Source organism: Pseudophryne corroboree, chromosome 3 (genome assembly GCF_028390025.1).
Source record: "Pseudophryne corroboree isolate aPseCor3 chromosome 3, aPseCor3.hap2, whole genome shotgun sequence".
NCBI lineage: Eukaryota > Metazoa > Chordata > Amphibia > Anura > Myobatrachidae > Pseudophryne > Pseudophryne corroboree.
Genome location: NC_086446.1, coordinates 578,633,229 through 578,647,942, shown reverse-complemented (window position 1 = coordinate 578,647,942; position 14,714 = coordinate 578,633,229). Strand labels below are relative to the sequence as shown.

The window sequence follows — 14,714 nt, the reverse complement described above, 5'->3', positions numbered from 1 at the left end:
CCCTCTGGGATACAATATCTTGCACCCAGGGGTCCAGGCCTGAGGACACCCAGACCTGACTGAAATTTCGCAGATGGGCTCCCACCTGTCCGATCTCCAGGCTGGGAGGTCCACCATCATGCTGAGGATTTTGAGGAAACAGAAGCCGACTTCTGTTCCTGGGAACCTGTCGGTGCAGGTTTTCTGGATTTTCCCCGACCACTTCTGAAGAAAGTAGAATAGGCTTTGGACTTCTTAACCTTTGCGGTCCGAAAGGACTGCATCGTAGACGTAGAAAAGGACTTCTTTGCCGTCGGAGTGGCTGAGGGAATGAAGGTTGACTTATCGGCAGTTGCCGTAGAGATCCACGCATCCAAAGCCTCCCCAAATAGAGCCTGACCTGTGAAGGGTAGGTTCTCCACACTCTTCTTAGATTCCGCATCCGCAGACCATTGGCGCAGCCAGAGTCCCCTGCATGCTGAGACAGCCATGGACGATGTCCGTGCATTCAGATTACCAAGGTCCTTTATGACCTCCACCACGAAACCTGCAGAATCCTGTATGTGACGAAAAACCATTTCAATGTCACTTTTGTCCATAGTATCTAAATCCTCTAATAACATACCTGACCACTTTACTATGGCTTTAGAAATCCATGCACAAGCGATAGTGGGCCTTAGTGCCACTCCTGACTCAGTGTGTATGGATTTGAGCGTAGTCTCAATCTTGCGGTCTGCTGGCTCTTTCAAAGCATAGACCCGGGTACAGGTAAAATCACCTTTTTAGACAATCTAGATACAGAAGCATCTACTATAGGGGAATTTTCCCACTTTTTCTTATCCTCTTCAGGGAAAGGAAAGGCAACAAGAACCCTCTATGGGATCTGGAATTTTTTCTCCCGGTTTTCCCAGGATTTGTCAAATAATGCGTTTAATTCCTTAGACGCAAGGAAGGTCAGGGAGACTTTCTTATTGTCAGTAAAATAAGCCTCCTCCACCTGCTCAGGAACCTTATCAGTAATGTGTAAAACGTCCCGTATAGCCTCAATCATGAGCAGCACCCCCTTAGCAAGGGAGGCCTCCCCCCTCAGTATATTCCTATCACCGTCCTCTGTATCAGAGTCGGTATCCGTGTCGACTTGCATTATTTGGGCAAGAGCACGCTTATGGGGGCATATACCAGGTGATTTAAATGAGGTAGTGGGAGTTGACATAACCTTTACAGATTTTTTCAGTCTCAATGTCTATCCTAGATGAAATCTGGGATATCATCCCCTTAATAGAAGCCATCCACTGGGGTTCGGATTCAGAAGGCTGAGACAGTATATTGCATTCCTGAGTACATGGAATAGACTCCTCTGGAGAAGATACATACTCTGCAGCACAAGACACAGAGGGGATCATTCTTACCCGATCGCACGCTGCAATTTATTGCAGCAGTACGATCGGGTCAGAACTGCGCATGCGCCGAAGCGCGACTGCGCATGCCAGAAGGCCGAAGGCCGTCGGGCCGCTACTATCGCCTCTGCCTGATTGACAGGCAGAGGCGGTCGCTGGGCGGGCGAACGGCGGAGTTTGGCCGTCGTTTCGTGGGCGCGGTGCGGCCAACGCAGGCGTGGCCGGACTGAACGGGGGTCGGGCCGCAGCGGCTGCGTGACGTCACACGCAGCCGCTGCGGGCCAGGGAGCGATGAGTAGCTCCCGGGCAACACGGTAAAGCTGCGCTGGTCGGGAGCTACTCTTGAAGTGCAAAGGCATCGCCGCTGTGCGATGCCTTTGCACTTCTGCGGGGGGGGGGGGGTGCGGCACTGACATGCGGGGTGGGATAGCCCTGTGCTGGGCGTCCCCCCGCATGTCAGTGTGAATGATCGCAGCTGTGCTAAATTTAGCACAGCTACGATCATCTCAGAGACCCCCAGAGTCCCTGGACATTGCAATGTGAGATATATAACATACATACATACATACATACACACAGGAAAATGTCAGACAGTTTCCGCCAAGTACCTTCAGAGAGAGACAGAGTTCAGGAGCCAGCATACACAGCGCACAGTAGGCAGTTATAATAATAAGAGTCTGGCGCTGACTGAGAAACCTTAATACACCCCCTGGTACCGTACAGGATAGCTGGAGTGTGGAGGGTCAGCGCTCCCTGTCAGCGTCTGTGTTTGATCTGCAGGGAGAAAATGGCGCTGAAGAGTGCTGGATCCGCTCTGAAAAGCTCCGGCCCCTTGTAATGGCGCGTCTTCCCGAACTTTTAAATCTTCTTACTAGCCTGAGGTAATAAAACGCTGACAGTAGACAGAGTCCCTGAAATCTAGTGACCAGTTTGTAGGGTATATCGCTGGCCCAGGGTGCCACTCACAGCGCCGCACTGTCTGCCTCTGAGCCCTCTGGCGCTGCGCTCCCACCCTGATGCCGCCATTCTCACGGGCTCCCCGCTTGTCGGGTCACGGGTGTCCTACTCACCACCGCGATCTTCTGGCTCTGTTGGGAGGTGGCGGCATGCTGCGGGAGCGAGCGGTCGACTCGGGGGCTTGCTATCATCACCCTCAGGAGCTCAGTGTCCTGTCAGCGGAGATAGTGGCCATTAACCTCAAGGGTTGGACACTACTCCCCCCCTAAGTCCCAGGAAGCAGGGAGGCTCTTGCCAGCAGCTTCCCTGTGCCTAACATCTCTTAAAAAAAAAAAAAAAAAACCAGAAAAGCTCTAGGAGCTCCCCTAGCTGTGACCGGCTCCACTGGGTACGTTTTCTAAACGGAGTCTGGTAGGAGGGGCATAGAGGGAGGAGCCAGCCCACACTGTTAAACTCTTAAAGAGCCCATGGCTCCTGGTGGACCAGTCTATACCCCATGGTACTAATGTGGACCCCAGCATCCTTTAGGACGCAAGAGGAATTAGACAAATTCCAGTATCAGTTGATACAGTTAAAAGATGACTGCATAATGTAAGTCTAAATGGTTGCATAGCTTGCAGAAAACCATTGTTGAGGTCTGTAAATAAAGCAAAATGCCTTAGATGGGCCAAAGAACAATGGTATTGGACACTGGATCAGTGGGAAAAAGAATTTTGGACCGGCGAGTCCAAATTTGAACTTTTCGGAACCAGAAGAAGTCAGTATGTTCGAAGGATGGTTGGAGAACAGGTGTTAGATAATTGTAGAAGTCATACAGTTAAACAGCCAGGTACTACAGTTAGTTAGAAATAATTTTGATAATGTTTAGTAACAATATCATGTAAAACATTATTAATAAAAAAAAAAAAAAATATCATTATTTCACTACATTTTGTCTTTTATTACTAATTATTTTCCTTGGCCAAAGACTTCAGCACACTAGTGTAACTTGTCTGTACTTATCATGTTGGTACAGCGTGCCTAGTGTATATTATTCTAATCTAAATGCACAATAATTAGTGATTTCAAAACGTAGTATGTCAATCACTTGGCTATATAAAATGGAGACTTTTGATCCCACATTCTAAGGCCAGGTAAGGGAATGGTATAAGCGTGACAACAACAGTCCTTTGTTTGAATGCACATCTTAAGGTGCATGTACGTGTTTTGTTAGAGAGAGAGAGTAGGAAAAGGTCACAATAATTATACATACAGTTCTTTGTTATATTACGGTATATTGTGCACAAACTCAAATCATTGCTATATGTGATCTTGGCTATTCCTTGATGATAAAAATTAATCACTGCACTGAAGCTAACCTGTTTGCAAGATGGAGGTCTGCTTATTCGAATTTACAGCAGCACAATTGCTGTACTGTATTGTTTGTGTATCATCTTATACAACTAGGTGATACTCCCTAACACAGTGTAGTGTGTAAGTTCTAAACATTTTGCCTGAACATCGTTCAGGTAAATTAACTATCATCTTAAAGAGCTATACATTTTTTTGAAGCCCAAATGCACTGAAACATAGGTTAATAACTCAACTAATATAGATTTTGCATTGGAAACAAGTTTGTGCCAATTGATCACCAAGTAGTAAGTTAAAACAGCAGTGGTGAGAAGAGCTGGCCTGACATAACGTAGTATACCAGATCACTTTAACCACTATGTATACTCCACACACAAACTTGCCTCCGATGTATGATGAAAACCAATAAATAAATAGAAAAATAAGAATTTACTTACCGATAATTCTATTTCTCATAGTCCGTAGTGGATGCTGGGACTCCGTCAGGACCATGGGGAATAGCGGGCTCCGCAGGAGACAGGGCACATCTAAATAAAGCTTTTAGGATCACATGGTGCGTACTGGCTCCTCCCCCTATGACCCTCCTCCAAGCCTCAGTTAGGTACTGTGCCCAGACGAGCGTACACAATAAGGAAGGATCTTGAATCCCGGGTAAGACTCATACCAGCCACACCAATCACACCGTACAACTTGTGATCTGAATCCAGTTAACAGTATGATAACAAAAAACGAAGTAGCCTCTGAAAAGATGGCTCACAACAATAGTAATAACCCGATCTTTGTAACAATAACTATGTACAAGTATTGCAGACAATCCGCACTTGGGATGGGCGCCCAGCATCCACTACGGACTATGAGAAATAGAATTATCGGTAAGTAAATTCTTATTTTCTCTAACGTCCTAGTGGATGCTGGGACTCCGTCAGGACCATGGGGATTATACCAAAGCTCCCAAACGGGCGGGAGAGTGCGGATGACTCTGCAGCACCGAATGAGAGAACTCCAGGTCCTCCTTAGCCAGAGTATCAAATTTGTAAAATTTTACAAACGTGTTCTCCCCTGACCACGTAGCTGCTCGGCAAAGTTGTAATGCCGAGACCCCTCGGGCAGCCGCCCAAGATGAGCCCACTTTCCTTGTGGAGTGGGCCTTTACAGATTTAGGCTGTGGCAGGCCTGCCACAGAATGTGCAAGTTGGATTGTGCTACAGATCCAACGTGCAATCGTCTGTTTAGACGCAGGAGCACCCATCTTGTTGGGTGCATACAATATAAACAACGAGTCAGATTTTCTGACTCCAGCAGTCCTTGAAATATATATTTTTAATGCTCTGACAACGTCCAGTAACTTGGAGTCCTCCAAGTCGCTAGTAGCCGCAGGCACCACAATAGGCTGGTTCAAGTGAAAAGCCGAAACCACCTTAGGGAGAAAATGAGGACGTGTCCGCAGTTCTGCCCTGTCCGAATGGAAAATCAGATATGGGCTTTTGTATGATAAAGCCGCCAACTCTGAAACTCTCCTGGCTGAAGCCAGGGCCAATAGCATGGTTACCTTCCATGTAAGGTATTTTAAATCTACCGATTTTAGAGGCTCAAACCAATGAGATTTGAGAAAATTCAAAACTACGTTCAAATCCCACGGTGCCACTGGAGGCACTATTGGGGGTTGTATATGTAGTACACCTTTGACAAAAGTTTGTACTTCAGGCACTGATGCCAATTCCTTCTGGAAGAAGATTGATAAGGCCGAAATTTGAACTTTAATGGACCCCAATTTTAGGCCCATAGACAATCCTGCTTGCAGGAAATGTAAGAATCGACCCAATTGAAATTCTTCCGTTGGAGCCTTCTTGGCCTCACACCACGCAACATATTTTCGCCAAATGCGGTGATAATGTTGTACAGTCACTTCCTTTCTAGCCTTAATCAAGGTAGGAATAACTTCCTCTGGAATGCCCTTTTCTTTTAGAATCCGGCGTTCAACCGCCATGCCGTCAAACGCAGACGCGGTAAGTCTTGGAACATACAAGGTCCCTGCTGAAGCAGATCCCTTCTTAGAGGTAGAGGCCATGGATCCTCCGTGAGCATCTCTTGAAGTTCCGGATACCAAGTTCTTCTTGGCCAGTCCGGAGCCACCAGTATTGTTCTTACTCCTCTTTTCCGTATAATTCTCAGTACCTTTGGTATGAGAGGCAGAGGAGGGAACACATACACTGACTGGTACACCCACGGTGTTACCAGAGCGTCCACAGCTATTGCCTGAGGGTCTCTTGACCTGGCGCAATATCTGTCCAATTTTTTGTTGAGGCGAGACGCCATCATGTCCACCTTTGGTCTTTCCCAACGGTTCACAATCATGTGGAAGACTTCTGGATGAAGTCCCCACTCTCCCGGGTGAAGGTCGTGTCTGCTGAGGAAGTCTGCTTCCCAGTTGTCCACTCCCGGGATGAACACTGCCGACAGTGCTATGACATGATTCTCCGCCCAGCGCAGAATCCTTGCAGCTTCTGTCATTGCTCTTCTGCTTCTCGTGCCGCCTTGTCGGTTTACGTGGGCGACTGCCGTGATGTTGTCCGACTGGATCAACACCGGCTGACCCTGAAGCAGCGATTTTGCCAGGCTTAGAGCATTGTAGATCGCTCTTAGCTCCAGTATATTTATGTGAAGGGACGTCTCCAGGTTTGACCACACGCCCTGGAAGTTTCTTCCCTGTGTGACTGCTCCCCAGCCTCGTAGGCTGGCATCCGTAGTCACCAGGACCCAGTCCTGTATGCCGAATCTGCGGCCCTCTAACAGATGGGCACTCTGCAACCACCACAGGAGAGACAACCTTGTTCTTGGTGACAGTGTTATCCGCTGATGCATGTGCAGATGCGATCCGGACCATTTGTCCAGCAGATCCCACTGAAATGTCCGTGCATGGAATCTGCCGAATGGAATCGCTTCGTAAGAAGCCACCATCTTTCCCAGGACTCTTGTGCATTGATGTACTGACACAGTTCCTGGTTTTAGGAGGTTCCTGACAAGTTCGGATAACTCCCTTGCTTTCTCCTCCGGGAGAAACACCTTTTTCTGAACCGTGTCCAGAATCATTCCCAGGAACAGCAGACGAGTTGTCGGGGTCAATTGAGATTTTGGAAGATTCAGAATCCACCCGTGTTGCTGAAGCACTACCTGGGTTAGTGCTACACCGACTTCCAGCTGTTCTCTGGACTTTGCCCTTATCAGGAGATCGTCCAAGTAAGGGATAATTAATACGCCTTTTCTTCGTAGAAGAACCATCATTTCGGTCATTACCTTGGTAAAGACCCGAGGGGCCGTGGACAAACCAAACGGCAGCGTTTGAAACTGATAATGACAGTCTTGTATCACGAACCTGAGATACCCTTGGTGTGAGGGGTAAATTGGGACATGCAGATAAGAATCTTTTATGTCCAGGGACACCATGAAGTCCCCTTCTTCCAGATTCGCTATCACTGCTCTGAGTGACTCCATCTTGAACTTGAATTTCTGTATGTACAGGTTCAAGGATTTCAGGTTTAGAATAGGTCTTACCGAACCGTCCGGCTTCGGTACCACAAATAGTGTGGAATAATACCCCTTTCCCTGTTGTAGGAGGGGTACCTTGACTATCACCTGCTGAGAATACAGCTTGTGAATGGCTTCCAAAACCGACGTCCTTTCTGAGGGAGACGTTGGTAAAGCAGACTTTAGGAACCGGCGAGGGGGAGACCTTTCGAACTCCAACATGTAACCCTGAGATATTATCTGCAGGATCCACGGGTCCACTTGTGAGCGAGCCCACTGATTGCTGAAAATCTTGAGTCGACCCCCCACCGCTCCTGAGTCCGCTTGTAAAGCCCCAGCGTCATGCTGATGGCTTTGTAGAACCCGGGGCGGGCTTCTGGTCCTGGGCAGGGGCTGCTTGCTGCCCTCTCTTACCCTTTCCTCTGCCTCGCGGCAGATAAGACTGTCCTTTTGGTCGCTTGTTTTTATAGGAGCGAAAGGACTGCGGCTGAAAAGACGGTGTCTTTTTCTGTTGGGAGGGGGTCTGAGGTAAAAAAGTGGATTTGCCGGCAGTTGCCGTGGCCACCAGGTCCGAAAGACCGACCCCAAATAATTCCTCTCCTTTATATGGCAATACTTCCATATGCCTTTTGGAATCCGCATCACCTGACCACTGTCGCGTCCATAAACTTCTTCTGGCAGATATGGACATCGCGCTTACTCTTGATGCTAGAGTACAAATATCCCTCTGAGCATCTCGCATATAAAGAAAAGCATCCTTTAATTGCTCTAGAGTCAATAAAATACTGTCCCTATCCAGGGTATCAATATTTTCAGTCAGAGAATCCAACCACACTACCCCAGCACTGCACATCCAGGCTGAGGCTACTGCCGGTCGCAGTATAACACCAGTATGTGTGTATATACTCTTCAGTGTAGTTTCCAGCCTCCTATCTGCTGGATCCTTGAGGGCGGCCGTATCAGGAGACGGCAACGCCACTTGCTTTGATAAACGTGTGAGCGCCTTATCCACCCTAGGGGGTGTTTCCCAGCGCGCCCTAACCTCTGGTGGGAAAGGGTATAATGCCAATAACTTCTTGGAAATTAGCAGTTTTCTATCTGGGTTAACCCACGCTTCGTCACACACGTCATTCAATTCCTCTGATTCTGGAAAAGCTACAGGTAGTTTTTTCACCCCCCACATAATACCCCTTTTTGAGGTACCAGCAGTATCAGAGATCTGCAAAGCCTCCTTCATTGCCGTGATCATATAACGTGTGGCCCTATTGGAAAATACGTTTGTTTCTTCACCGTCGACACTAGATTCATCTGTGTCGGTACCCGTGTCGACTGACTGAGGTAAGGGACGTTTTACAGCCCCTGACGGTGTCTGAGACGCCTGAGCCGGTACTAACTGGTTTTCCGGCCGTCTCATTTAGTCAACTGACTTTTGTAATGTGCTAACATTATCACGTAATTCCATAACTAAAGCCATCCATTCCGGTGTCGACTCCCTAGGGGGTGACATCACCATTACCGGCAATTGCTCTGCCTCCACACCAACATCGTCCTCATACATGTCGACACACACGTACCGACACACAGCAGCCACACAGGGAATGCTCTAATCGAAGACAGGACCCTCCTAGCCCTTTGGGGAGACAGAGGGAGAGTTTGCCAGCACACACCAAAAACGCTATAAATGTATATAAACAACCCTAGAAGGTGTTGTTTTTGATATAAGCGCTTTTAATATATCAATATCGCCAAATTATGCCCCCCTTCTCTTTGTTACCCTGTTTCTGTAGTGCAGTGCAGGGGAGAGTCCTGGGAGCCTTCCTCACCAGCGGAGCTGAGCAGGAAAATGGCGCCGAGTGCTGAGGATAATAAGCTCCGCCCCTTTTTCGGCGGGCTTTTCTCCCGGGTTTTAAGAAAACTGGCCTGGGTTAAATACATACATATAGCCTTAATGGCTATATGTGATGTATTTATTTTGCCACTAAAGGTATTTAATATTGCTGCCCAGGGCGCCCCCAGCAGCGCCCTGCACCCTCCGTGACTGAATCAGTGAGACGTGTAGCAACAATGGCGCACAGCTGCAGTGCTGTGCGCTACCTTCATGAAGACTGAGGAGTCTTCTGCCGCCTGCTTTCCGGACCTCCGTCTTCAGCGTCTGTAAGGGGGATCGGCGGCGCGGCTCCGGGACGAACCCCAGGAGGACCTGTGTTCCGACTCCCTCTGGAGCTAAGTGTCCAGTAGCCTAAGACTCCAATCCATCCTGCACGCAGGTGAGTTGGAAATCTCTCCCCTAAGTCCCTCGATGCAGTGATCCTGTTGCCAGCAGGATTCACTGAGATTTAAACCTAAAAAAACTTTTTCTAAGCAGCTCTTTAGGAGAGCCACCTAGATTGCACCCTTCTCGGACGGGCACAAAAACCTAACTGAGGCTTGGAGGAGGGTCATAGGGGGAGGAGCCAGTACGCACCATGTGATCCTAAAAGCTTTATTTAGATGTGCCCTGTCTCCTGCGGAGCCCGCTATTCCCCATGGTCCTGACGGAGTCCCAGCATCCACTAGGACGTTAGAGAAACTACTTTATGACATATGTTGTAAATATGCAGCCAGATATGTATGCAATCCAAATGTAGACATAAATAAATATGTATACTGAACTATTTTTCTTGAAACCTTACATGTATTTATACCAAACATGTATTTATACCAGCATAACCCACGACAATTCTGATTGAGGAGACATATCCCAGTTGTTATTATATATAGTTCACACTGGAAGAAGTTCAAAACGCCAGTAATGCTGGTCTGATCCAGACGCCCCATACCTCTAAAGGCCCATACACATTAGACGATGTCGCTCTGTGAGCGACATCGTCTAACGTTCCCCCCCCCCCCCCCCCCCCCCCGGGCCGGCCGCCTGTACTCACTGAGCGATATGACCGCCCATATCGCTCAGTGACGTCACGCCCCCGCCAGCCCTGCATGAAGGTCGTGGACGACAGTCCACATCCTTCATGCATGCCCTACCGACAGCGACGATCGTTGCCGACCCGCGGGGCCGCGCATCGGTCGGCGCTGGCGGCATACACACTTGACGATAAAATGAGCGACGTCGCTCAAGGAGGGGGAAAATGAGCAACGTCGCTCATTTTATCGTTAAGTGTGTATGGACCTTTAGTCCACAACCAACAGCCGAGACAATAACACCATCTCCAACCTCAAAACCTTCCCAGATTCTCAAGTACCACCAGTAACAGCCATTGCCATTCTCAACCACGGACACATTTGCATCAGTTACAATTGTGCGCCCCCCCAGTCACCATTTACAAAGCTTCTTTTAATGGTCAAAGCCACCTACAGCATCTTACCACATGATGTGGATGGGATTTTCTTTCTAAGAGATAATCACTTCATACATGGGGGAAATGTACTTAGCCTTGGTGAGTAATAAAATAGAGAGAGATAAAGTACCAACCAAAAAGCTGGTAACTGCCATGTTATAGGCCATGTTTGAAAGATGACACTTAGGAGCGGAGTGGCTGATAGTTTCTTTCTCTCTCCACTATCAGTCTCCAAGGCTTGGTACATCTGCCCATGACACTGATATCCCATATATGCTAATCTCTGCACAAACGTGATGCAGATGGAAGTATACAACAGTCCACTAAATAGGATGCAGTTAATATACCGCCTGTCAAGATCCCGGCGTTCAGAATCCAACAGGTGTTGAAATGATAGCGGTCGGAATCCCGACCTCAGCTCGGTATTCCAACTCGGGTGGTGGGTCCACGCCCACGTGTGGCGAGAGAAGCAAGCTATTGGGCCCATAGCGTGGTGAGCGCAGCAAGCCCACTGGGGGGCTCACTGCCTCGCTGTTGGGATTCCAACAGATGGGATACCGCTGTCGGGATTCTGACAGCTGCCATTCTGCCATCGCAAAATCATACCGAATCCCACTAAATAATATCTGCATAAAAAACAAGTCCTGAATGGCTGGTTCTAAACAGCAATGTTTTCTTGCAGTTACTTCAATGTCCAGTCTGAAAACTTGTGTCATGTAAGAAATAACCTACTGTAAATTGTAATGGCTATTCCAAGTTAGGATTACAAGGACTTCAGGACTTCTGTAGCCTGTTTCATGGTCACATTGGTGACTTTTATGGTCTTAAGCCATGTACACACTGGGCAATTTCAGCATAAAAAATAAAAGCTATTTATTTTTTAGGCTTACATCATCCAGTGTGTACGGGGGTAATAATGGCGATCGCACGTTGTTCGTAAATGTCGGGCTGAGCTGCATGTCCAGGAATGCCGGCGGTGATATCACTGATCGATATCGTTGAACGATAACGTTCAGCGTATATGTGCTATATCGTTCAATATATTGTCGTTCATCGCTGGAATTTCATTATCGCCAAGGGTGTACCCAGCTTTAGGTTTCAGATCATACAACACTGACTCATACTGTCATTAATAAAAATTGGTGACATACTGTATACACACACACATACATAGGGTGACCCTTTTGTTTCAAAAACTGTGCAGGAATTGGGAAAACTGAATACTCCAGTAAGGTATCTTTCAGGGTATGTACTGAACATGGTCGCCATCTTGAAATTGGCCATCTTGAATCTAAGTCCGTTTTTTCAAATGGAAAGGGGGTCGTGTAACATGTCAGATAACATCAGAATTTGCTGAAAAGTTTATTGCTGCAAACAGATTTAAAATAGCATTTATGGTTCAATAGTTACAATACTTTTTTTGTTGCAGGTAACTGAAGATGGCTTTGACAAAAGAGGAGAGAATTTAGGTCATTTTGATGTCTGGAGAACGAAGTTTCCGTGTCATAGCTGCAGATTTTAACAACCAGCACCCAGAGAGACCTCCAATTTCACATCACAGTGGTGTGGGATATGGGGTACCTGTGTAATTGGACCCATTTTCATTGACCAGAACCTAAATGTACAAAGCTACCTCGAAATGCTGCAAGAAGTGGTGTTCCCCTCAGTTGTGAATGAAGATGGCAGCCTCCCCTGTTACTTTCAACAGGATGGAGCTCCACCACACTATGGAGCAGTTTCGTCAGTGGTCAATTTCCTGGTCATTTGATTGGTCGACGTGGTTCTGTGGAAGGGCCACCCAGCTCACCTGACTAGGGAAGCCAATCCCGGGCCATTTTTTTCAATCCCGGGTATCGGGATTGAAAAATGGCCATCTCGGGATTCCCGGGATTGGCTTTTAAATGTGTGTCCGCCCCTCCCTCCGCACACATTACTAACCGTATACATAGGGCGGGCGGGCGGAGATCTCTTCCTGCACTCCCTCAGTGCACGGCTGACAGCGCAGCGTGACCTCATGCTGCGCCGGGGGAGCCGGAAGGAGGAAGCCGGGCAGCGTTTGAGCGTCCTGTGGACGCTCAACGCTGATCCCTTAATCCCCGGGATTGGACCTTCCAATCCCGGGATTGAATCCCAGACGTTTTTGGCCCTAAATCCTGGGACCCCGACGATTCTGATCCCGGGATTGGCCACCATACACCTGACCTCACACCACTTGTGAATGCAGAGAAAGTAAGAAACAGACATCTCCAGCAACACACTGAAGAAGCGTGTGCCAGCATTTCTTCAGAATCCTTCCGCGAGTGAATGACGATTGGATCCAGTGCCTTTGAACTTGTGTTGACCAAGAGGGACAACATGTTGAACACATTAAATGACTATCCTTTGTGGAGAACAGTACAGCATGTAATTCCAACAAAAAAGTGTTGTAACTTTTGAACCATAGCTGCAATTTCAAATCTGTTTGCAGCAATAAAATTTAAACTGACTTGCATTCAAGATGGTGCGCATATTCAGCACATATCCTAAAAGACAGGCCACCTCACCTATACTTTACTGGAGTATTCATTTTTCCATTTCCTGCACAGTTTTTGAAACAAAAAGGGCGCACAGCGACGTGTGTGTGTGTGTGTGTGTGTGTGTGTGTGTGTGTGTGTGTATATATATATATATATATATACACACACACACACCTATATACTTGCGTGAACAATAGTTGCTTTACAGACATAAAAATATATAGCACATAGTGCAATGGACTGTGTTACAGCTAGTAGAAAACCACCCAGAAAAAAAAAAAAAAACTAGACAGCACAATAAGCATAATGCGGGGTTGGTGCAATCATTCTGGATAATAACTTCCATGGGTTAGTGTCTGCCAGTGAAGGGTATGCGCGGCTGGGGGCGCAGGCGCGGACAGGGCCCCTGGGGGCGCAGGCGCGGACAGGCCCCCTGGGGGCGCAGGCGCGGACAGGCCCCCTGGGGGCGCAGGCGCGGACAGGCCCCCTGGGGGCGCAGGCGCGGACAGGCCCCCTGGGGGCGCAGGCGATATGGGCACAGTATAAGCCTGTATTTTTTGCTGTGTTTATCTTGCTCTATATTACCATACCTCCCAACATGACCCTCTCCAGGAGGGACACTATGCTCTGCTTCTGGAATTTTCTTTTAATGGATGATTGCCGGCACCTGTGTTGAACAGGTTAATGGATAAGAAGGGTATTTCAGCACAGGTGAGGGCAATCTTGAATTAAGATGGAAGTCCAGGAGCAGAGCATTCTGTTCCTCCTGGAGAGGGTCATGTTATGTCACCCCACCTTCTATGTCACCAGTGTTATGGTGCCAGTAACAGCCATTGCCACCGTTACTGATATTCACGAAGGGAACATAGACACAACCTTACTGATATGGCAGCGGGAGATTGACAGTAATGCCCCTCTGCTGCACGGTTTCCCCTGGGTGATGGAAAGCAGAGTCCCAGATATTACCTGTCAGTGGGATTGACCCTGGAACCAAGATGGCGGCCTAGGCGATGACGTTGGCTTCACATCCAGACACGGGGCACAGGACACGATAAAAGATCGCTGCGGATCCCCGAGCAGAGAGAGATGGAGCCGAGGACCGGGACTGACACATGCAGCGGGTATGACGGGAATAGCTGGGAGCTCGGTGCGTAGCGAAGGCCCGGCCAGAAGCCGGTGAGAGTCTTCCAGTTCCCTGTAACTTCACTGACGTGGTAACGCAACCCAGCACGACACCTGGAAACCGCAGCTCTACACCAATCAGCGGCGGGTAACTGGCGACAGGCAGACGTCTTGACCAATGAACCAAAGCATTTCCCCAGGAGGCGGAAGCAGTTAATAGAGTGCTGTCGCTGGCAGTGGAGGGAGGGGCGGGTGTGGGCAGTCTTGTGGGCGTCACTAACGCAAATTGGGAACCAATCAGTCTTTGAAGAATCAGGGATTGGTATATATGATAGTACATAGCGGTGTCAAAGGTTAGGTCACATGTGACGTATCCTGTTCACAAGTGTGTGCTGTGGGCTTGGTAGACTTGGTGAACTTGTAGGTAGAGGGTTGCACACCCGTGCACTCGACTAGACTATGCATTTGCTTTATGTGTTTGGATTGTTGTACCTGCAGATTACCTCAATGGTTTATGAACATTCAAACAATCT

The 14,714-nt window shown here is 48.2% G+C and overlaps 1 protein-coding gene across 8 annotated transcripts in view; it reads right to left on the bottom strand.

Moving 5' to 3' along the window:
* Positions 1-14,379, bottom strand: part of GBF1 (golgi brefeldin A resistant guanine nucleotide exchange factor 1) — a 530,929-nt gene extending 516,550 nt beyond the window's left edge. For 4 of the 8 annotated variants that reach the window (XM_063961386.1, XM_063961388.1, XM_063961387.1 and 1 more), the window contains exon 1: positions 14,026-14,379. The gene's annotated coding sequence lies outside the window, so the exon portion shown is untranslated. The remainder of the gene's footprint in view (positions 1-14,025) is intronic. The other 4 variants (XM_063961389.1, XM_063961392.1, XM_063961393.1 and 1 more) reach the window with 1 other exon arrangement.
* Positions 14,380-14,714: the final 335 nt, after the last annotated feature.